We start from the raw sequence: 23569 nt of genomic DNA, 5'->3' as shown, positions 1-23569 counted from the left end.
CTTTCTTTCTTTCTTGCCACCTCCACCCTGCTCCCACCCAGTCTAACAGTACAGGCAGACTTGCATTATAGCTTGCTCCTTGACAGGGAATCCCTCTCTAAGTGGATGCTGCTTGCACAAATCTTTCAGGAACTTGATCTTTTAGACATCTCCTTTTCAAACTAGTTAAAAAAATGTATTAGATGCACTGACAACACGATCACAGGGGTTTTACTTCCTTGGGAATCAAAGCTAAAAATCAGGTACAATTTCACATCGAAGAACTTTTTGGCAGATATGCAGGAGGCACTGATCTGACGAGCTGATTGTCACGAAGCCTCAGGTTTGCACGGCCTCCTACTTAAGTAGGAAAGTTTCCGTATGAACACAGACAGAGAGACCAGCTCAGAAGTGACGTGCGAGGGACAAGCTTTGTCCCCACACTGCAACAACACCTCTTACATAGAGGGATACATAAAAAAATAATCCATTAGGTAGGAAGAGGGGGAGAAAGGCAGAACGAGCCTATAGATCACAGGTTATGGATTGCTTAAGGGAGAGTTGCGGAGCGTGTTTTGCGCCCTAAGCAGCACAACTTCCGACCGCCCGCCACCTCCCCACAGCGCGCACAAACCCTCGCGACCCGCAGCGTCCCCTCAGCAGGAGAGCAGCCAGAGGCGCTCAGCGCCCCAAACCCACGCCCGGCAGCCCCCTCACAGCCGGATTTTAGGAAACGGCACGGGGACAACCTGCCCTCCCCCTCGGCCGCCTTCACCCCCGCGACTCCCGGCCGGCCCCAGCAGCGAGGCCGGGCAGCGGCGAGGCCTCCCGGCCGCCCTCCCGCTGCTCAGGGCCGGGCCGGGCCGGGCTCCTTCCCCTCCCCGTCGCGGCCCTACCCGGCGCTACCGACCTGGGCCTGCTGCCGCCGCCGGCCGGGCTCATGCGGGGGCTGCGGGCGACGACGGCGAGGAGACGAAGCCGAGGCCTGGCGGGACGTGACGGGAAGGAAGGCCGAGGCGGGCCGTGCCGGGCCGTGCCGCGGGTGCGCCTCCTGTCGCCGACGGGCTCCTCGCTCTCAGCCCGAGCCCCGCGCCGCCATCTTGGGAGAGCGCCGATGTCGGCGCGGCGCACGCTCGGAGGACCGGCGGCGGGCGGGGAGGAGGACCCGGCGCGTCCCGGCGTGCAGCGCGCGGAGAGGAGGGGGGAGAGGGGAGGAGGGGGCCGCGCTAGCCGCGCGGCGGTACCATAGAGTCGCCGCCCCGCTTTCCCCCCTGCCTTGTGTCGCTCGCGGGGGGAGGAGGCGGGGAGGCGGCGCGGCGCGTGCGTGCTCCGCGGGAGGGAGGCGGCCGACGCCATGTTGGAAGAGGGCAAGAAGGGCGGGGGGGAAGGGACGGAGACGATCGTGCGCATGCGCAGGCCTTGAAAGGGGGGTTGGGGGGGGTTCGCGGAGCTCCTTGCTGACAACCCGGTAGACGGGGTGGTTAAAAAAAAAAAAAAAAAGACTAATTTGGGGCCACAAACTCTTAAAATGTTAAAATAAACTGTTGAAGCAATAAAAGTACATTCTCAAATGTGTGAAACCGAAGCCAAATCTTTATTTTCTGTGTGTGTGTTTAAGAGCTTTAATAAAACACAGCTATGTTGCTGTATTTAACTCAATATTCCCATATTTAACTCTATTCCCATATTTAACTCAAATTTTAAAAGCCTCACACATGGCTCTGGGCAAGAGCAGGGGGCTTGGACTAGCACACCTGGTCCTTGCACGTCCCCAGACATGTAACAGGGGTATGAAGCCTGAGCGAAATGCCCTTGGACTTCAGCGTGGTTCCAAAGCGGGGTGCATCGCTGGGCTCAGGCCAGTGTTGTGCCTCAGTGCTCATCTAAAAGGGCTCACTAAAACACAGAGTTTTGTGTCTGGAAGCCCTCTCCCACACAGTTGCCAAACCTGCCAATTTTAATTAGTAAAATAGCAGATTTAGGATAATGTTTATTGTGCCACGAGCTCCCTTATCACCCCAAAAATAGTAATATGGAGAAAATTATCTGTGAGATGCAGTCTCTTCCTGCTTTCCCTTAGCTCTGTTGCAGAGCCCCCGTGTCCAGTCCTCACCTCCTGCTTGGCTCTACAAGTACTACGGGGAGCCAAGTCACGGGCTAAAGTCCAAGCAAACACCATCGTCTGCTCTCCCCTTGCCCACAGAGCCAGTCCTCTCATCACAGGCCTACTCAGCCTGCTCAGGCATTATTCATTTTCAGCAAATCCATGCTGGCTGTTCCCAGCCACCTTGCTCTTGCTCAGCCTGGAAATAACCTCCCAGAGTTTTGGGTGAAGCCTGTCAGCCCTAAGACCCCCAGATCCTCCTTGCCTTTGGTCCCTGGTAGTCTCTTGTGAGCATCACAGTCTTTCAGAGGTGGTAGAAATTGGCCTTTGCAGTGATGTTGGCCTGAGAGGTAGTTTGCTTGGTTGCTTCCCATCTGATCCCCTGAGCTTTTATACTCACACTTCAAGTCCTGAATAACTCCATCCTCCTCTGCTGTGAGCAGCCCCTTATCTCCCCAAGGCTTCGCTGCTACCCACAGAGATCTGGGAGCCCCAATAGCACACCTTGCCAGTAACGACAGTGCTGATGTAGTCTTTTCTGGGTGCTCTGCCACATCAGGTAGAAAATCCACAATTTCCTTAGGCCTCCTTTTGCTGCTGATGGGCCTGTAGATGCCTTTGTTGTCCTTTACAACCTTCAACAGTTTCGATTCCAGCCTGGCTTTGGTCTTCACAACGTTGTTGCACATTTAGGTGGTGCTCCTAAAGTCCTCGCTGGGATCTCTCCAACTCAGTCACTGCATGGATGCTTCTCCATAACTTTTTGGAGACCTTTGGTCATCTTTGTAGTTTCTTGCAACCTTGTAGCAGGAAGGAGCAGGACTGCTCAAAATATCTAGGATAGAGATACCATGGATTTATACAATGAAATGATAATTTTATTCCTCTTTCTTTCCAAATAGTTTCTGCCACTTTTTTTTTTTTTTTCTTCCTCTTTCATATCATCAAGTCTATTTTTTTTTTCCTGTGGAACTATTGACTGCAGTCCTGGGATCTTGTCCGAAGTTAGTAGTGGTCATCTCATGGCCCATCACTGCTCTGAGGCAGTGCTTAGAAGTTTCACAGGTTTTCCTCTGAAGAAACAAAAGCGAGATTTCTTAGTCCACAAATGTGATTGTGAGAAAGAGGCAGATGACAGCAGGCAGAGGAAACACGCGGTATAGAGCCAGTTGATGTGGATGGTGGGGGTGGAGGTGCTTGTGTACTGCACTGACTGGATCCAGAGTTATGGGAAAAGCTTCTCTGAACAGACCATGGATACAAAAAGTCTCAGCCTTGTTTCTTGTTTGAGGAGATGTGGGACAAATCATGTTGGCTGTGGACATGCAAAGGACAATACATCACGGAATATACTTTGAGCAAATTGCTCTGTAGCAGTAGTGTACGGATGACCAAGCTGTGTGATGGATTTCACTTCAATTCTGCTAGGGATAATTTGCTACTTTGGGGGAAGTACTAAATCATGTTTAGGTTTTATATCACGTATTTGCAACTTTTTTTACACTGAAGTAGCTTGACTTGCCATAGATAACTATGGCCATTGGTGTCCCAAAGCTATTTCTGTTAGGAAGGGGATAATTGTACTTTCCTGCCTCATTTAAGTATTTTAAATATTCCAAAGGGCTCGGATATTGGGGCATAGACATGCTTTTGCTGCCTTGAGTGCTTTCAGTGCTGGTATAGCCAGCTGGTGGAAAGCAACTGTATCTTCCCAGCTGAGCAAAGCCTGAACCTGGAGAAATGTGAGTGGAATTCCCAGTGGAGAAGCCACTGCTGCCTGCTCCTCACTAAGCTGGGCTGCAGCTTTCAGCATGGGTGTGGGGTGCAGCTGTGGGGAACAAGTGGTTTGGCTTCCAGTGATCCCCTCCACAGCCAGGCTGCAGCAAGGTGCTTCAATTATCTGATGCAAGTAGTGCTGGGTTAAAATGTAAAAACAATTATAGCTAATAACCTGATGGCTATGTAGAAGCCCTCTAGAAAACCTAATTTTAGCATCTGAACAATTGGAAGTAAGTGTCTTTTCTTAACTGCTGGAGAAGAACAGAAACAACCTGCCTCGTACACAGGTTGTATGGAATAGGCAGTGGTTTTCAGTGGGAGGAAAAGGAAAAATTTTCATTAAAAATAGAATTCCAAGCCCAGTTCACCATTCATGTCTGATGCTGGAGAAATGCCATCGTGAACCAGGTCTGCTGCATATTAATTTCGGTGAGGTTGATGTCTCACTTTGGAGCTTTGTAGAAGAAAATAGTTTCCTCGAGAGATGGCTCAGTGAACATAGGCAGAACACTGCACGTATCCTTTTTTCATTTCATGTGAAAACCCCAGTACAACGGACTCGATAATACTCTTTTTTGTGTTGATTTCAAAGAATTATCAGAGTGAAAATGAGATCTTGAAGCCCTGTAAGTGTAACCCCTTAGATGATAGGCATCTTTTTGTGAGCTGTCTAACTTAGTTAATCCTCTTTAGACAGAAAAAATACACTGAAGTGTTACGAGCCTTTGGGAGCCAAGCCAAATGCTTCAGCTTGCTGATAGCTGAAGACTTTATGCCTCCCTTTGCAGTTTAAAGGTAAGGAAGGGGAAAAGATCGTCAGTAACATAAAGAAATAGTGACTTAGAGCCTAGTCTGGGTAAAAGGGAGATAAAAAATCTCTAGTGACTGGGTGATAGTGGTGGAAACACAGGTTGTTACTGAGGTAAGAAGTGATGGTCTGTCATCCCATCTGTTCCTCTTTTTTTCCCTTGAGGAAATTTGGAGATGGGGACAACACTTGACTCAGATCTCCTCATTTTCAGAGCAGACAGGGAGACTTGAGCTCCTAAGGCTCTCTATAGGATACAGTAAGCCGGTTGGTGTATTGCAGTGTAATCCTTAGCTGAAGGGGGAGATGAAGCCAAGACAACGTGGTGGAGGCGGCATGGTGAAGCCACCCTTTGCCACTTGTAGTAAACATGACCCTCCTTGTGCTGAGAGCTGTGGTAAAGCTCTTGATAGAGTAAGATGCGAGTGAAGCACGTGGAAATAAGGAAACAGGCACTTCACTTTTCAAAGTCCTCTGGAGACTGGCCAGACTCGTTTCCCCCACATATATGCTTTTATATAGATGTGGTTTTATGCCAGTATTAATTTTTAATGTCTGAAACTAGTCTTAGCTTTTATTATTGGTTTGGCACGTAGGAATAACATGGAGAATGCTTAAACGCTGCCAGGTTTAAATGCTGCTCTTTTTATTCATGAGACATAGAAACATTGGTCTGAAAAATACAGAAGCTCAATGCAAGCAATACAGAGAAAAGTTTATTTGATTCCTTGCCTCTACTCAACACTTGTGTCAGGCATCCCTCTGATTACCTTCAATTCCCACCAGAGGCGGGAAAGGTGAGGGATGCTTAGTGAGCAAACTATCAAGAGTGGCTTTCAATATTTCATTCTAGGACCTGAGCTACTTACCTCTGCTTCTTCATTTTAACCTGAAGGATTCAGCCTTTCCATAGGCATTTCTGAAAGGCGGTGCACGCTTCTGAGTCCTGAAACGCATACCTGTTCTGCCCCTTCCTCATGCTGACTGGTCTCTTGGTTAAGATATGACATGGAGGTTCATGCCACCTTGAAGTCCTTCCCACTTCTGGCTGGAAGGCTGGTCTTGACCTGTGACAGTGTTTCGGTTCCTCTCTGCGAGCTGAGGGAGGTTTCCCCCTGTGCTTTGCTGCAATCTGCTCGGCAGGGCAGAGGCTGCTTCACCCGGCACAGCGGCATCTGGGAGGAAATAGGGTGCAAGGAGAAGCAGCTCATGCTCACCTCTTCATCCCCAAGTCTTTGTGTTGACCATCTTTCTGCTAGCCTCAGGCTCACCTTGTTCAGTCTCCTTGCAGGGGCAGATTATGGACACAATCATTCTTCCCTGTGAGGTGCAGGACTTGTGCTGTAGGTTTCCAAAATATTCTCTTTGGTCACCTCTTGGTGAAATGCTCTTTTCTGACACTCTGTTCTTTCATTTTTTTTCTTTTTTCTTTTTTTTTCTCTCTTTTTTTTTTTTTTTTTTTCTGTGCTGTGAGGATGCCAGCACTGCAGGTATTTCCAACCTATTTCTTTCCTGCCTTTTTTCTCTCTGCTGTGCTCACACTTCTCTACATTCACAGCCCAGCCTGGGCTTCTGGTCGGGTGTCCAGTCTCAGAAAGAAGCCTTTGAGCGGTTGCTGTAGTTGTGAAAGATGCTCAGAAGCAATACTTGTGTTTACTCGGAGATTTCACAGGGCCATCTCAGTGGCTTCTGCAGCACACAGCTGAAACTGTCTTGCATCACACAGCTCTGCAGGTTTGGGTTAACTCTCGTTTCGGTTGTAAACGAGAAGCCTGACTGACACAGCTGTTTTCCTGACCACATGCCTACATTATTTTTCCTAGATATATATAGAAGCCTGACATGCTGAGCAGAGCAAAATGACTTTGTGCAATTAATGTGACATGCTTAATAATGCTTGGAAGGGTGCAGGCATCCAAATTTATCAACCTGCCACAGCTAAAAAAAAATCTGCCAAGCAATCCCAGCGCAAACACAGCACATGTTTTCCTAAAACAAAGACAACGCCCAATTGGTAATATTGCTTTTGGGACGAGACACTGTATTTTTCCAAGAGAAGCTTATGTCATGCCAGAAACTCACTTTGCCCTTGTGTTATACTACACGGTGATAAATTCAATTTACATTTTTTTTTCCTTTGGCATTTTAGTGTCATAATTACTTTCCTATTTAAACAGCTTAATCCTTGAATACAAAGTAAGGTTTGGTTAATAGCAATGCAGCAGCACTTTGGTGAAATCAGGTCCAACTAGCTATCCATATTTTTTTTTCCAGTCAATAAATGATTTTTAAAAGGTCATCCTGACATAATTGAAAAGTTGAAGGCTTGAGTAATTAGCATAGAATATGCAGCTTTCCACACCTGGTTCTTTTGGTACAGCTGCATTAGTAATACTGTTGTCTGGGGAGGTTTTAATTCGGAAAAGAGGGTGCTCCGGAAAGGTGTCTGCTTGAAAACAAACCCTTATTTAGCATAAGAAACAGTGTCAGCCACAGCTTCAGCTTGCCTTGGCTCGGGTGTTAGGAGATGTGAATGCGAAGCCTGGCTCCCCTCCTTTCCTCAGCAGCAATACTCATCTTACTGTAGCTCTTCTTCATCTGCTGCAGAGACAGCAAAAGCACAGAAGTAAGGAGGAGCAGAGCAGAAGGAGGATTTAAGCTGCATCTCATGCCTTGTCCCGTCATTAACTGCCTGGTTTTGGTATGGGGTGGAAATTTAATTCCTGTGGTTTGAGTCTTGCTCCATGCCTTACTTCCAAGGAACGTCAGAGGACGGGACAGAGGGACAAGGACGCTGGGGCCACTGGCCATTGAAAGAGCCTAGCTGGGGAGAAGAGGATGGATATATTAATCTATTACCAAGGTGAGGATGAGTTGTGCTTGGATCCAGAGGTTAAAAGAAGTGCAGCCAGCATGCCTCCTCAGACTACCACTACCCCAAGCGCTGGGCTCACCACAGAAGTGGTGGCACCAAGCTGGAGGACGCAGTGCTCGGGGCCTGCCAGATTGTGTTGCAGGCTGTGTCTGAGCCCTGTGCCTGCATCGCCTTTCTGTGGAAGCTACTATATAGTCCCAGTCTCAGCCCCACCTGATGCTGGCATGCGGGCATGTCACACCTCTGGACCCTGGAGCTGATGTACACCCTGGGCTGGTGGTGCACACGGAGCAGAAGAAGTCATTCGGGCCATTGTGTACCCAGCGAATGCATTCAGCAGGTGTTTTGTCTGGAGAAGCACGGGACATCTAGCCCATTTGTGATTTTGCTTTCACAGTTTTGCTTTCTTAATTTTGCATTTGATAGTTTAAGAAAATAATATTTTCTGTTTAGCATGCTGAAGAAATGCAGCACAGAGAAGGTAAAATCCTTCACGGCAGAGGAAAAGCAAGTTGAAATAGTTGGGATTTTAGCATGAATGTGTACTGAAAGGCTTGGCCCTTGGGATGGAAATAGACCTTGGAACTGTACCAAGGTGCTTCAGAGCTCCTTGTTCCCATTGCTTTTCTCTTTCGGATATAATGGCTGGAGCTGTCTGGTTGCAGAATTCATTTGAACTAAAAATCAGTATATTTTAAAACAGAATCTTAATTCTCCCATGTCTCTGAAAGTCTGCTCAGGTATGAAACAGTGTATTGCTTTTTGTGCTGTTTTTCTAGGCTCATGTTTAATCTGTGTGAACTGTGAAATCCTGATTTTACTTTACTAATATGGAAAAGGTCAAAGTTGTGATTAAATTGTTATGTTTGTAAAGAATGGATGAGCTCCTGTGAACTAGTTCCCTTAATAACCTACAGTGATCATTTATTGCAAGCACTTAAAAATAAAAAACAGCAGCTACTTCACACTGTTTGGAGTCATTGAACTACAGTGGTTGTGATGCACGTGAGAATCAGATTCAAACATACAATAAATGTTAATTGTGATTTCTTGACAGTTTTTCCTTTGTAAGCCTAGAAGGTCCCTGACAGCCTTGCAATTATGGAAAGAAATGTGAAAACAAATCACAGAGCGGATGCGATTCTGCATCCAGGGATCACTCTGTAACCCCGAGAGGTTGCAGTGACATTGGTTTTTCAAAAGGAAGCAGCAGGTCAGAGGTTTTTCACCAGTGGCATCCAATTTGAGAAGTACCTCACCTGGTATCAATATCCTAGGGAGGATATTGAAAATAAATCCCATTGCACGCTTCCAGATTAATCAAAATTGATGTAATTACAGGCATAAAGGCATTGTAAATCTGGATGAGCACTCACAAGGCATAACTTTAAGGGTATGACCTCTCTATGATGTGGATTCCGTAACAGTGGCCATCACTGTTAGCCAGTTGCTTTTCAGTTTCTTGTTCTTCCTGCCCGAGCCAAACTTGATGCTTGTCTGTTATTTAGCACTTCTGATCTGTAATGACCATCAAGGAGGTGAAAAGGTACAGTAAATTTTAAATTGGTCTGCTGTTGAAGACAGAGTCACGAGAATTGCATTTTAGTGGCTCGGTCACCAGTAGGAGCTTCAGTGCTGGAATGATAACTCTTCCTTTCAGCGTACAAATCCACCAAATCTCCCTCTCCAGTTTGAAGTTAATGACTGGAAATTGCTGGAGATTCTCTTCCTCAGAATGAGGGGAAATGTGGTAAGATGTATTGTGCAGGATTGGGGTTTATCTTCCATTAAAATACCGATGCTGATGTTTCCAAGACTGGCGTGTTATGCTCTAGAAGGAGCATTCTTCTGTTTTCATCTTCTAATTTGGTTAATTCCATGCTTGCAGACACTATTACTCTCTTTAATGTTCAATTAAACTAATGAGCTCCTAAGTATAGCAAGTAATCCCTGTTTTTTTTTTTTCTTTTTTTTTTCTTCTTCTCCATAAAAATACTCCTATTGAACCTGAAAGCAAGATTTACACGATAAAATCTTTGCCCTGAGAGGCTCCTCAAAAGCTTAGTTATAAGTGTGTAGGATCTTCAGCTAAGAGTTGTGTAATGTGGTAAGTGCTTGTAATCATTTATGACCTGGAATCAGCCTAACTTCTGATGCTATAATGCTTGTAGTGCTTCAAATACCACCTTCACACAGTGCATCAGAAGTGTACCATTCACCTAATTACTAGTTAAGACTAGTAACTAGTTAACTCTGAAACACTACCTATGATACTTAGATATTTTTTCTCAGAATAAAGTGATGCCAAATCTGTGAAACCCTGTGCTGAAAGTGGTTGGAAATAGTATAAAAAATAATTTCAAAACACTCAGAACTAGGTGTGAGCTCTGAAAATTAACACCAAGTGAGGTTCTAACCCTCAGTCTTCTTGTGGCAAATATTTGGGTAAGGTGTAAACAGGGACCAATGGCACTGTGCTTCATGTTGAACTTTCCTAAGAAGAAATGCTGTGCCTGTACAGACAGAGAGGGCGTGCAGCCCTCTCCACGTGTCTGTGTGGAGGGAGAACTGAAAAGGCCACCTCGTGCAGTGAGATGCACTCATGATTCTTTTGTGTTCACATCTTTGTTTCTACTCTCTTATATTACAAAAATATAATTTAGTGCAAGATGAGTCTACTCTGCATGCAGGCTAAGCCACAGACTATACTAAAGTCATGTGACTGCTGGAATATTTGCCCTGGAAAGTCTTTTTATTACCTTTACATTAAACAATATCCTAGGCCAAGTCTTCCTTGCCCTACTTGAGCAAATAATTCTTTGTATATGGAGATCATCCTTTGTCTCATCAGCAAGTGTCCATTGCTGGCAGTGGTTGATTTGGAAGGTGCTTTGTTTTCCCTAGCTTTTCTGTGTGTATTTCTCTGTGTGTGCACAAGCGCACTGATGCATGAAAGACGAGCCCAATGTATGATAAAGGCTAACGTTTGAAAAGGTTGTTCTGGGGTACTAAAACCTACCTGTACGGATTTATCATGCAGCTGTGAAAAAGACAATGTGTACTACCCTAATGAAAAAAATGGCAATAAAACAACAGTAGCTTAATTTTCATTGTAAAAATAAAGTAAAATTGCAGGTTTAAATTACCCTTCATATTGTCAATACAATCATTTCTACAGAGGCATTGTAAATCTGAATGAGTGTTCAAAAGGAATGACTTTCTGATGAGACCCTTATGGGATATCGACTCTACAGCAGTGGGCATCACTGTGTAGACTGCTGCTTTACAATTTTATTTATTATTATTATTCTTTTTTACCATATGAGGGAGACTTGATGCTTGGAAAGATGTGTGATATTGTTAGCTTTGTGGCTGTGAAAACATTTTCATTCAAGGGAGCATAGATAAAAGGGCTGCAGGGAAAGCATCAGCGAGGGATGTCTTTGCTCCACAGGTGCTGGCAGATGTTGATTATTGAAATAGGCTTTCTCCCTGGAAGTTTGTGGCAGGTTTTGATAGCTGGAAAGAGTGATGATTACTGTAGGGTTGTCTGTGAAAAACTAAATTTTATCTGTAAATAAAGCAATTATAAAGGTAGTGCCTCCCACTTAATGGGAGGCATCTCAAGTGCAGTTAGAATTTCAACTTCCATTTATATTGTAGGAATATGGTTAAAATCAATATGCTGACTAGTTTTATTACTTTGTTATTTTATTTAGTGCATCTACGTACCACCTCCAGATACATTTACGCTTAACACAGATATAAACTGAACAGTAAAGTTAACCAGCACAACAACATGCAAGCAAGTAGTCAACAAAGACCTAAAATTCCCCTCAAGATCTCTGGTCCTCCAAATAGTGCTCTGGAAATGGTCTGATTAAACAGCTAATTATCCTCAAAATGTCCTCTGAATTTGATTAAAATTGGTCTTTGGAACGGGAAGGGATTTTAAAAGGTGTATTCTATGAGATACAGGCATCTAACTGGGGAACCATGAGGATGCCTCTGAGCAGTGGTACCTGAATCTTGATAGCACATCAGAAGGAGAGCTGACATGTGTCACTCCTCCCTCACTACCTACCCTGTTTTCCACTGGAAGAAAATCTGTAAGAAGGTCAGGGAAGAATCTGTGGTGGCCTCTATCAGTCCCTTTATCTGGATACTGAGAGACTGAGTCTTTAGGACACAGCTGCAGAAGGCATTGCACTTGCCTTGTGGTTTGTGTGTAGTATCAGAGCCCTCCAGCTGATGAATTGCTGGCTGAAGATTCAGAGGGAGGTGTTTTTTCAGATGTAGAGGATGAATCAGAAGTGATTTGACAAATCAAAGTCAGTTGTTGGACCTGGGAACGGAACTCAGAAGCCAACAGACTTTATGCAACATGGGATTTACGTGGCGCCCGGGGACAAACCTGGCTGTGCAGCCACATTGCACCCCTTTTTATTTCTCTGCTCTCTGAGATCTAGGTTAAGCACGTGGTATCCACGCCTAGGGAACTGCAGCAAAGTCTACAGCTGCAAGAGAGGCTTCGAACTCCTCAGCCAACTGGACAGGCAGGAACAACCCTGGCAGCTACCGCTAGCAGTCAGATCCCAAAACAACGTGGGATTCAAGCAGGAGAGGATATATACAGTGGCAAAGTGAACCAGCCTCCTCCTGCCCCATGCACTGGGGCACGGATGTATCATCCTCGCTGCAGAGCTGTACACCCAGCAGGGATGGTTGGCACCAAGCAGAAGGGAAGTGGGCCAGAGCTAACCCCTTATGGCAGCTGCTTAAGTAAATGATGCAAGTAGGACATCATATGTGAGACTTGCAGGAAGTCAGAGGCATTGGGGTAGGTGTCTGAGCCACGACAGGGAGGTTGCGAGGAAGAAGGTCCTTTCTCAACTCTCATGGCCTTTTGTTCTCAAAGCTTTACAACAGGTTTTGACTGGCTAAACCAAGTGGCTTTTCCAGCTCAGTCATTTAAGTCTACAGGGCCCAAATTGAATGGCCTTTAACGTTAGTCTTTAAATCTTTTAATGTAGTGATTAAACATGACAGGGATTATGCCTCTGCCCAATAGCAGCTCACCTAGGTGTGCTTGTTGGCGAGATGCGAAGCACAAAGCCAAATGCTCTTAAGCATCCAAGCACACTGCTATTTCAAAACGTAACAAGCCCCGTCATGTCTTATGATGAAGCTTTTCCTTTTTTTTTATTGGCAATAGAGTGAAACAAAAGGCTGATAAAAAGAACATATTAAAAAAAAAAAAGAAAAAAAAGAAGAGGGTGGACAAAGGTTAGAACAGAAATTTAAGCTTTTCATCCTAAGTACTTCTAAATATATATGGTATGTTTTAGACGTATTTATGAGGACCTATTCTAATGGGTAAAGAACTTACAGAGACATGATTTCCTCAGATATCCAGGCGAGAGACTAAATTACACATAACAGGGCACATCAAATTGAGTTTCACACAAAACCCATTGACTAATAAAAACATTCTCCTGGTTGCCAAGTCACCTAAAAAACTCCCTGGAAATATAGAAAAGAAGGTGGCTGTGTGAGCCGTGGAGCCTTTAGTTTTACCAGCAGCTAGTGTTTTAATTCCTGCAGGATTTCTGCCTCACTACTCAGTCCAGGATAGGCAGGGCCTCTGTATAGTTTTTTCTCCTCATCAGTTCTCATGGGTCTTAAGGTTAACATACAGTTCCTGCAGGATTTAAACCCTTTTCTGGAGACAACATCCTCTGTTTTCTTGTAGGCCTTTTCCTATGATACTAATTCCTATGGCAACTGAGTGCTTCACATTGTTTTATTTTCATAACATCTCAGAGAGATTAATAGGTAGCATTACCATGTTTTCCAGTTAAACAGTAGAAAGTTTCAGGTAAAAAAATGAAGTTTACTGATTTATTGAGGGGAAAATGCTGTTTCAACAAAAGCTGATAGTCCATTGATGGTTTTTGATTCACCTGGAAACCCCTCTGTGAAGTGTGACTGTGTCTCTCTGGGAGTGGGATTCCTATTTTTCCTTCAGCAAAATCAAATTAAAATGTTTCTCTTCTACCTGCATGACTTTAAGAAGAACACTTTTTTATTTATTTTTTAATTATTATTATTATTATTTTTTCCCCATTGGCCCCAGATATTTCATTTTAAATATTTTATCTTAAAAGAAGTAAATTGTGTTTATTTATGGTACACTGTAGCGGGGGGGGGTGGTGGGGTGGTGAGATTTTCTAGCCTACTCCTCCTCCACTGGTGCAGAGACCTTGTGGGCTGTGTCTCGTAATGCACACTCTCTGAGAGGAGTTTTATGCTGCTACACGCTGTGGCAAATGGCATTTAGACCAGGAGTTTCTACAAAGCAAAGAAAACACGTGGATTTGTCACACTGTCAATACCCATGGGCATGCCATCAGCCCAGACAACAACTGGAATTTCCCACAGGACCAGAGGTGGTGAAGGACGCGAGGGAGAGCAGCTGCCTCATGCGGGGTGGGTGAGGTGTCAGGAGAGTTGGGACGCTTTGTCGGAAACTTTCATGACATTTCTTGACAGAGGATAAAGCAAGGAGAGTCTCACCGCCTGTAAGCTCCCGAGCATGGATGTTTTTGCTTTCTCTTTCTGCTTTTTCTTTGCACGCTGCTTTGTCACCTCCTGCGCTCGCCTTTCTCTGCGTTCCCAGTTTTCTCCAGGCTTCTGTGGTTCCTGTACAATGTTTTATTTATACAGCACTCTCCCTACTGCTGTGCCACATACCAGTCTCCGCTTTGCTCTTTTATGCTCTCACTACTCAGCCAGCCCCAGTTTTCCCTTTCTGCTCTCCCTCCATGCTTTTCTTCTCAAGGTCTCACCAGCCTCCCCACCTGTACGTCCCCCGTTTCGACCTGCTGTTCCTAATCCTACCCCTCTGAGGGAGCAAGAGCAGCTTCTGGCCACCTCTGGGCAAAGCCACGTCGATGAGATTATTTTAAGCAACATGTGCAGGCAGGGGTGGTCAGGGCAGGCTAAGTTCAAGGTTGTCCAAGGAGGCCTGAAGAAATGGGGAACCGGTGCATAAACTGCAGAAGCCAAACAGGCTGTGCTGTGAGAAGGAAAGGCAGCGTCTACATGGCAAAGAAACTGGAGTCTGCACTTGCTGCTGTACTTCTCTGTACCTTATTTTGGAACCTGTTCATCTGCGTGGATAGCACAGCCGAGTTAAGCTAACAGAAACAAAGACCTTGCCCAAAGGTATTCTCCATCCCAGCAAACGAACTGAAAGTATAAAACATACGGGGCAGTCTGAGCTTTAACAATGGTTAAACAAAACAAACAACAACAACAACAAAAAAGAGCTTTTACTGTGTATTTTAAGGAGTTTCAAAGACAGCAAAAATCACTGGTGTGATTTGGCAATCCGTATCAGTAGGGAATTGCTTAACGCCTCTGGGCAGGGTTCTTGCTGGTGGCGTCTGCTGGGCTTCTCTGCAGCGTGACAGGCGATATTGGGGTCCTGGTGGTCCTGCACTCCTCTCAGTGACCATGTCATTTCTGTTTGCTTCATTTGCTGATGGTTACCAGCTGGGTCCTGGCTTTGGGGTGGGCTGTCCCACCAAGTGAGCACGCACGTTTCAGCCCATGGTGCTTCAGAGCCCCAGAAAGCACATGTAGAAATGGTGGAGGCCTTTCCCGCAGCTTCAGATGGTGTATTTTGCTATTATTTGTATTTCTTTTGGGCTGAGAGGCTCCCCAGAGGGGATTTAAGCCCCCTTGCACTCTGTTTCCAAGGTAAAATAATCATGAATAAAAGGACCTGTGTCAAAACCTATGTGGAGAGAAGCAGGAGGTAAGGACAACAGGTGCCTCCAGTGCTGCAGCAGTGATGGTTGTTGCAGTAAGCAAATGTCACAGAAAGCATATAAGCTTTTAAGAGAACTTTTCCAGTGAGGGTAAATCACTCCTGTGGCTGACCAGAGCTTTCATCAGCTTACTCTCAGTTCGGGATCCTCCCCAAGCACTTACAGCCTTGTCTAGCCTCCTCCTTATGAACAATCCCTGCTAAAGGGATGTGGGCTTTTGGTTTTGGGTTTCCTTTCCAGAGCTGAATTCTTTATTGTCATAGTATGTTCATAACCTTGGGATACCAAAAGCCTATTTTAGGATCTGTGAACTGGCTGTGCATAGCTCTTTTACAAGATACCACTTTAAAGCACTTTTTCTTCCACTGGTTTTAATAAAACTTACTGAGAGGTGAACCAATTCAGTGTGTGATTTGCCAATAAGCTGCATTATTAAAACAATAAAAAAACACATTTTTGTGTGTGTGTGTGTGTGCAGGGAGGGAGGAAGGAAGTCATTATGAAAAATATGTAAGGATGTATATCTGTGTGCACATGTGTGCAAATTGTGATTCAGAAGTGGAACTGATGGCAGCTAACACTGACAAAATACAAGCTTATTTGTAATTCCTGCCTTTTTTTTTTTTCTTGAGCCTAAAATGTTGTCACAGGATCTGTTGGTTGCTGATTTTCAAACATGCAGTGATCTTGTGGAAATTTTTATGTATTTTAATGGATATGAGCTATTAAGACAGTGAATAAAACCGAAAAAAAAAACAACTAGCTTTTTTGACCTCTATTTGAAATATGACTTTTTATTATTGTTGTTGTCATTCTTGCTGCCAGTCTGAAGTGCTGATGTTAAATATCAATATTTTTGAAGGCTATCCTGAAAAACAAACAAACAAATAAATAAATAAAAGGAATTCTGGATGACTCACATTCTGCTTTAATTGGCACATTATGATTTTCCGTCTTCATATTTTCATCCTGGTTTTCAAAAGTACTTTTTAGTTTATCCAGACCACTTTACAGATTTACGTTCTGGCTTAGCTGGTCAATTTTGTTTTTGTATTTCAGAAGAGTGAAGTCAGTTGGGACTAGCAAAGCAAATTCGTCTCCTTCAGATAAGAGAGTTGCACTAAAGCCTTAGTCCTGAAGTTACACCGTCCCCTAACCAGTGAGTGGCATTTATTTACACAGATAAATATACACAGTTGCCCAGCTGGAGGAGTTGTTACTTGCAAAGGCACAGGCAGGAAAGAAAGATATTTTTCCACCCATGTTACCTGTATGTTCAAGTGCAACCACCAGCCGTTGGGCGGGGTGCCTGCAGGGCAAGCCTAAGGATGAGAAATGATGCAGCTGCTCTTTTTTTTTTTTTTTTTTTTTTTTTTTTTCCAGCTTTCATGCATGCTCAAAAATCATTTGGGGCTCCTCCGGATGAAGTGTTTGACTCCAGCTGCCAACCTCAGCTGAAATTCAGAAAAAGGGGGAAGTACATCAGCTAGTATTGGGGATGCGCAACCAAGTGATACACAGGCTCCTGTGTGATTCCTGGTTATGCCACTGGAGGGGCCGAAGCAACCAGACTCGTCTTGCTCATTTTATTGCTTTAAATTTACCCTGTATCCCACCAGCATCAGCAGAGAAGCTGGAGCTAGAGATGATCATGCAGACGACCTTGTCCTCTGTCTTTCACTGACTTTTATGTTCTGTTCAAAAAGTTGCTTATACTGTGAGCTGCATAAAGATGTGACTTTACATTTTTTTCACTGAAATCCCTGTACCTGTCTCTGATCAGCTTGAGAAGTTGTAAGCTTACACAGAACTGAGTGTGGGGGGTCTGTGCAGAAGTGTTTCCCTTGGTTAATACTCTCTGTCCAGTGCAGAAATATGTATTTCTGTATGTATTTAAATGCCAGCTGTTCTGATCTCTGGCTCAAAGCTTATATTGCTTACTGCAAAACCTCATAAGCTTTCTGACAATTCTTTGTGTAGCAGAACAAGTCCTCTACACAAAAAATAACAGTCAAGCAGCGGATCAGGTTGGTGTTACTCTCAGCTCTATGTGTCAGTAGGTGCTGAGGGACTGAAGGGCAGAGGTGTGTACGTACCCCGTGCTTGGCTATTCTCCCCTATTGGTCTGCCCTACTCCCCGCTTTGCCTGGACATGCACAGAGGAGGATTTCTTACGCAGAAATGCGAAAAAACTCAGAGAGGGTGCATGGTCCTCAACGCAGTGGCCTGTCCTGTATAGAAGAAAGACTGAAAGAGCTTGTAGCAGATGATGATTTACAGGTCTCTAAGGGAAAGGAAAACTACTTGAGAATATATGTTTGTCTAATGCAATGGAATTTCAAGTTATGAAGCAAAGAGACACAAATAATGCATAGATAGAGGGATCAAGTTAGTCTTTTCCCCTGGAGGTTTGGAAAGCCCTACCCAAGAAAAATTAGTTGTGTAAAAGCACGTGTCATGCTTAACTCTTCGAGCAGAGTGAGCGCGTGATTAACTGATTACTGATTAGCAGAGGATGATGCTGCACTAGATGATGGGGTGAGAGAAGCAGTGTTAAAACAGCACAAGAATAAGAACCATGGGTCAGAACTCATTCTGTTAGGAGAAAAGCAATTGGATAGGAACTACCATCCATTCACATAAAAGAGTATCTGCTGTACTTTAAATTCAAGTCATAGCAGGACTCAGAACTGTGCTACTGGGAAAGAGAGGGCATCTCAACAAGATACTGAAATGTGGAAGAGGATGGAACATTTCTGAAATACTGAAAAGTTGTGTGTGATTTATACTATATCTTTTAAGCCACAAACCTTTGTTCCTCAGCTAGGCGTTTGTCCTGCCTTGAGTTCCTCAATAGCCAGGGGACAGAGGAGAACTCCTGCTTGGTGTCATTCCTTACATCTCAAAAGGTGGCAAAGCATTGCCGTGTGTTCACACAGTGCCCAAGAGCAATACTGTAGGCCTTAGTGAAAATTTTAACACAGAGAATGATGAAAGAAATGGGATACACCACATTTGCCAAAACTGGTCATGTTTTTCCATTTCATATCTTCAAAAAAAAAAAAAGCCATGAAAGATTCAGTTTTAGCTAATCTGCTAATAAAAAAGAAAGAATATATCTGTTCTTCTGGTGTGTTTCAATTACAGCAATGACAATGGAAAACCAGCAATAAAAGCATTAAAATAAGTGAGTATGAGTTGCAATGTGTGACTACACAGGGGTGAACGTGAAAGCAGTTAGGAAAGTAGGGGGTGTTGCTGGTTCTCTGTAGGAGCAAAGACCGTCTCCAGTTGTTACTCGGACACTGACCATCTGAGAGATTAGTTCCATTAAAATCAAACCAAAACCTTTTTTTTTTTTGGTTATGTCATGTTTTGTTTTGTTTTCTATGCACATTTCCATTCCCTTTTAATTAGTGAAACTCCTGGCCTCAGTTGCCTCTGGTGGAAAGGAACTCCACCAGACAAACATAGGCTGTGGGAAAGGAGTGCTTTTCACCCCTCTGCCTTTCCTTTTCAGCAAATGCCCTCCTGCTTGGGTAGGATGGGAAATGATGAACAGGGCTCACTTTCTTTGGTACCATTCATTATTTTGAACACCATTTCTGTTCCCTTCTCTGATGTGAACAGGTCCAATTTTATTATTCATCCAGAAGTTTTTCATGCCTCTAATTATTTTCATTATAATTTCCGAACTCATTTTATTTCTGCTTTGTCCTTTTCAGGGTGTCCATAACTGGCTACAATGCACTAAGTTGGGATAATAGGAAATATTTTCAGCATCGCTTCTCTGTTCCATTCTTCTTCCTTGCTAACTATTCATGTTTTTACCACTGAAAGACATCTTCATCCAAATGCCTACAGTGACACCCAACTGTTTTTCTGACTCTTTACAGTTACGTTTGGAAGCCAGAAGATGTAGTTCATATTATTCCTACCAGAAGGCACCATCTTCTGTTTGAAAATGCTACATTCATCTGCTGTGTCATCTTGCTTGGTATTTCATACAAGCTCCCCTCTTGGTTTATCTAAATGTTTTTGACTTCCACCAGTTCTGCTCTCCTGTTTCCTTCTTAGTTTTCCAACTCTCTCAGCCAAAACCTTTTGTCACTTGACTCTCCAAGTTTGTTTTGTATCTGCATTTTATTCCTTTCCATTCCCAGAGCCAGATTACACCTGTGCTTCTTACATTACTGTTGCCCATCTTTTAAATACTTTAAATCCAGGTCAGATCAAGGCATTACCATGATTTATTATTGGGTCTGAAAATATTTGGCTTGACTAGACTGTACTTATGGCACATCAACTAGGATAAATTGCTGCGGTTCACTCAGAAAGAGACACCAACCAGCTCATCAATCATACAGGCTGCAGAAGGCCATGTTGCAGCAAATAATAGTAATTGATGGATAATTTCTTGGCTTTGCATTTTTCATTAGAGATACTGACCTACAAACAAGGCAAAAGGAGAACGACGTGGTTGTGTATGTCATGATTACGTCAGCTACCACAGAAGCAAACTAGCTGATGAGAAAATAACATCCCAAAAATTTTATTTATTTTTAAATAAAAATGCTTATCCAGGAACTGCTTAGGCAATTCTCATCACCAGAAAATAGTAATGGATCAAAAAATGCAATTATGGATTTTTAAAGCACTTGAATAAAAACCTACAAACCCCAGTTTCTTCTCTACGAATTGCCAGTTTCTGACTTCAGGACTCTGTTTCCAGGGCAACAGTTGATAACATAACAAACACTGAAGAAAGTACATGAGAGAATTCCCTGTTCTATTTTAGGGGAGAGTTATGTCCCTTGGTTATTGCTAAGGGAATAAGGAATATTTTGTACTGTGAAGCATTTATAACACGGACTGCGAAGAGCCCTCGCAGGCTGTTTGTTATCTGGTGTTTGCCAAGAGATGGAGCTGCAGAGTCAGACACCTACCAAGCCCGACCCCTGTAAATCAGGCACGATATTACAAAATCCTTGGCAGCAAAAGCCTGCAGCCTCTCATACTGATGCATGCTACTCTTCTCCCAGTGAAAACAGCCTTTAAGGCATGACTTGGGCACCTAGCCAGCTCTTTCCAATTTATTTCATTTAGCTGTGGTTCAGAAAAGCCAACAAGCCAGCTATATTCATCTTGGTGGATCCTGGCCTCTAGTCAGATAATGCTGTAGAAAATGCTCGGCAGCCTCACAGTTGAGCAGTAACAGGATTAAAACAGCTGTCCTCTTGCACTTGCCTGGCAAAGCCTGTCCCCTGCACACACGCCTGTCAAAATGCCAGCAGTGCTGCACAGCTCTTCCTCAACAGGCATTTATTTCTCAGGGGCCACCTGCGCAGGTTGGGTACTGCTCAAGTCTATTCTCAGCTGCTCTCTTCCCTCTGGGCAGCTGAAGTTTCTAGACACCCACGGTGAACATAGAGAAGAGATTCCTGAACTGCTGGAGTCCTGAGTTTGTCAACCCATAAACCATCCTACCCCATGTGGGTTTACAGATGTAGCTCTGGAAGCCATAAACCTGCACCAGTACAGAAAGAAGCCAAGCATTTTTAGAGCAGACCTTGGGTTCAGGTTAATGCAGTGGACCAGCAACTCTGGTCCAGCTCACATCTGCACCAGCTCTGCCCTCCCTGCCCATGCAACCCAGCAGAACAAGTCCAGGTTTGTACATACCTGCCCCTAAAAATCTGTCATTGCCGGCAGCTGCTTTGTGGTTATGTAGAGGCAAAATCACCTTCATGGTGAGCCTGCTGAGCTAATCTGGCTCCCACTCATCCCAAAGCCCCAGGGGATTCTCGGAATAAACATCCCTGCAAACCAACCCACCGGAGCTTCTTGGCCTTCTACAAGTAGATCTACAACGTGAGTTCTCAAGCAGAGAAGAGCCAGGAAGGGGCATGAACACTCCAGTGCTCTCTTGTGCCTCAGAGTAATTGGGGCATTTTATCCATGTTCTGCTTCATTTGCATCATTGAAAATCCTCATGCTTACCTTTTTTTTTTTTTTTGGGAACCGACAGCTTGTGGGATAACTTGTACTTCAGTCCCACTCCTGGGTGAGGGAAGAAGGGACAGTGGGAGAAGAGTAAAGGGAGGTGAGCCTGCCTGTGCCTTGGGCTTGCAGTTATAATGTAAGGTCTGTGCAAAACAATTTTTACCCTTTCTTTCACCACAGCTTTCATTCTTTGTGTTAGGCAGCATATCAATAAGACAGATTCAAAACTAGATAGATTGGAAGAAAGGCAACTTGTCTGTTTGCTAAATAGGACTGACATCATTTTTCTCCACATATTTTTTTCATGGGCAAAGGCTGACCTGGGTTATATGCCTAATTTTTTTCAGAAATATTTTGGCTGAGAATACTGAACAGAGCTAGGGTTTCAAATACTTTTGGGGATAAGGATCCCTTTGGGGATAATGCAAGGTGTCCTGTGTTGGTATTTCCTTTTGGGTGTCTAAGGTAACTAACTCTTCACTTCCTAATTTCTGAAATTCCTGTTCTTGCAAGCTTTGGGCTATGATAAGCCCTAGCTGATGGATAGCTTGAAAATCTGGCCTGGCAACCCAAAGGTCTCTTTGGAGTTTTAGACTTCACAGAGCTTGCTGAAATATTTTTAATATGTCTTCCCAGCAAAAAGCAGTCCTGGTGCCTGTTTGTCAATCAGTCTGTCATTTGGTGACTGGATAGAGAAAGAAACCCCTTTAGACTTAAGGTCTTCTGACACGTAGACCTACCGGTCCTTACGCTCCAACTTAGCAGTGACTCCCAGTTTTCATAGGTCCTGAGGCCAGTGAGTCACTGTGGAGCCTTCACTGGACTTCTGGGTTTGCTAGATTAGTCACTAGGCTGTGTTTCAGGTGCAGTATGCTCATTCCTCAACTCTGAAGCCCATGTCACTGGTTAGAAACTATTGCTCCAGGTGAGCCCTGGTAACTCATTGAACCTCTGTGTCTCAGCCTGCCTGTGTCAGTTAACAAAAACATCCGGAATGGGTAAACATAATGATGTGTTTTGTCATAGCTTAAAGATGTTTCTTCTACTTCATACCAGTAGGCAATGAATTATCGTTATCCTTGGTTTAAATAATGTGGTTATTGACAGAGGTGGGTCAGTGACTCACTGTGGAGCTCACCAAATTCAAACGAAAGCTCTTAGAGATTTCACTTAGCAATGGAGAGATGCCAGTATATTTATGTACATATATCAACTGATGAAAAACTGGTTATATGGTGGTTTTGATCTGTGAAAGTCTTGGGCAAATCTGCTTCAATCTTCTGTGCCTATTTGTCTGAATTTGCAGGAAGTGAGTATGCCCAGGCACTGGCAACCAGACAAACCACATACATACGAGCTGAGCTGTATTTTAATTAAGCAATTAAGAGCAATATTTTTGCACTGTACAGGTAGTTCATATTCCAAATGATGTAATTACATGTACATACTTTGTTTATTAAAGATGTATCGGCTATATTGAAGTGGTATAATTAAGTAACCACTGTTTTGTTGGAGGAGCTCTGTTTTCTACACTGTAAAACCACTTTCCCCCAGTATAAAACTTATAACAGCACTCAGTTGACTCCTGAGGCAATGGTAGAAATTGCAAATGCTCTCCTTCACCTTAACCAGAGCTGGATGGGTCTGGTGGTGGAAACATGACAACCTTTAACAGAACAGGTAGCTTTGGTGGTGACTTCTGGAGTTAATTCTTGAGATCAGAGAGACCCTTCAACCACTACAGCTTTCTTCACTCGCTATCTAAAGTGCTACATGAAGTTGATATTAAATACTTAAAGAGCATATCAGGTCAAGCAGACCTCCCATGCACATCCTAGTTTTGCTCCTCTGGAAAGCTGTGAGGTAACATGATGAAAACTTAAAGGAATTGAAGTCAGCCAATGCTGGAAATATTTGAACCTCTGCTCCGTCCTGTGCCTACTCATTTGTGGAACAATGATTCAGTGTCAACTACAATAGGACTATAATGGGATGAGCATATACTGCATTACTTGAAAAATATTTTTTCTGTGTATTATTAACTGATGTCATACATAAGATTGAACAGTGGAAACAGAAAACCATAGCACGTTTGGACTTTTACGAAGCAAGTACTAATGGAGAAGCTTAGAGTGGCTGGACAACAGATGGCAATAGTCCATTCAGCTGGTGTGGTGGTTTTACCC

At 43.9% G+C, this 23569-nt stretch overlaps 1 protein-coding gene across 4 annotated transcripts in view; it reads right to left on the bottom strand.

Moving 5' to 3' along the window:
- UBE3A (ubiquitin protein ligase E3A) overlaps positions 1-1292 on the bottom strand; it is a 49642-nt gene extending 48350 nt beyond the window's left edge. For 2 of the 4 annotated variants that reach the window (XM_035558068.2, XM_035558074.2), the window contains exon 1: positions 890-1152. The gene's annotated coding sequence lies outside the window, so the exon portion shown is untranslated. Of the gene's footprint in view, positions 1-889 lie in introns of all 4 variants that reach the window. The other 2 variants (XM_035558064.2, XM_035558065.2) reach the window with 2 other exon arrangements.
- Between the last annotated feature and the right edge of the window lie 22277 nt (positions 1293-23569).

Source organism: Cygnus atratus, chromosome 1, assembly GCF_013377495.2.
Source record: "Cygnus atratus isolate AKBS03 ecotype Queensland, Australia chromosome 1, CAtr_DNAZoo_HiC_assembly, whole genome shotgun sequence".
NCBI classification, from domain to species: Eukaryota; Metazoa; Chordata; class Aves; order Anseriformes; family Anatidae; genus Cygnus; species Cygnus atratus.
This window is presented reverse-complemented; position numbering and strand designations above follow the sequence as displayed.